Source organism: Galeopterus variegatus, unplaced genomic scaffold, assembly GCF_000696425.1.
Source record: "Galeopterus variegatus unplaced genomic scaffold, G_variegatus-3.0.2 Scaffold9689, whole genome shotgun sequence".
Lineage (NCBI taxonomy): Eukaryota > Metazoa > Chordata > Mammalia > Dermoptera > Cynocephalidae > Galeopterus > Galeopterus variegatus.
Window position 1 is genome coordinate 28,472 of NW_007735800.1, and position 1,137 is coordinate 29,608.

General features: G+C 30.4%; 1 protein-coding gene across 1 annotated transcript in view; it reads right to left on the minus strand.

Moving 5' to 3' along the window:
* Positions 1-1,137, minus strand: part of LOC103609501 (glutamate receptor ionotropic, kainate 2-like) — a gene marked incomplete at its 3' end in the record, with an annotated part of 59,255 nt that overhangs the window by 27,824 nt on the left and 30,294 nt on the right. The gene's annotated exons all lie outside the window — the stretch shown is intronic.

Sequence of the window (1,137 nt, forward strand, 5' to 3'; positions counted from 1 at the left end):
ATTACTCTTGGTAGTTAGTAACGAATAGAATTTTTATTTGTTTTTCCTCTTTATTTTCTACAGTTTTTTAATATGCATAGATTATAATCACCATTGCAATTATTCCTAGAAAGAAAATTTTGAACTATTTCCACAAAATAATTAAAGAACACAAACTATAATATTCCTCGTTTTTTAGTTTCCATAAAGATATCCTTTTATCACTTATTGGCAAATATAATCTTCCATGACTTATATAAAAACCTAGGATAGTACGCAATCTTATCTAGCATGACAATTTTAGGAAAAATTTTTTGGTATATAGTTTCAGCTTCAAGATCAGACGACATACTAGTTGATGACAAAACTACTTGAGATCTGTGATTTTAAATGTAATTATAAAAGGAAGACAATATTATTAAACCATAAGATAAATACTAGAGATAAAATTGTAAGTAGTTAAAAAGTTGCAGATGAAATTACATATTGAATTCCCAATTTAAAATATGTTGAATTATTATAAAGCAATAAATAGAACTTCTGAACCTACTCTCTATGATATTTTCTTCAGAGTGCTTTTTTGTTTGTTTTTCTTTTAGACGAGTTGTTCTACGTGATAATGTGTAGTTATTTTCCATTTACAATTGATATCTTGTCAGAGAAGATATCAACTGTAAATTGTAAATCGAAGAAGACTCTATTGTCTTCTTTGCAAAATTAGACGTCTGTAAATTCTTCCTCCTTTAAAAAGTTGCAAGGAAACTCTAGTGTTTCAAACTGTTTTTCTTATCTTCATAAGAATAAATATACTTGAAAATTTGTCTTCTATTAGTAATATTAATAGCTAACATTCATTATCTGCTATGTGTGATGCACTCTCTTTAAATTATTTCCTTTAATTCCTATGACTATTATCCAGGTGAAAACCCATCAAGTGTATATCAAATAGGAAACTGAGGCAGAAAGCAGTTAAGTAACCAGACCAAATCATATCATGTAGAGGTGGAGCTGGATTGAATTCAGACAATTTTGTCCAGAGTTCATATCCTTCTTTCTGAGTTTCTTGCTTAACACTTTGTCTTTAATAAGCAAAATAGTTGGGGCCGGCCCGGTGGCGCACTGCTACAGTGTGCCGCTTGGGAGCACAGTGGCGCTCCC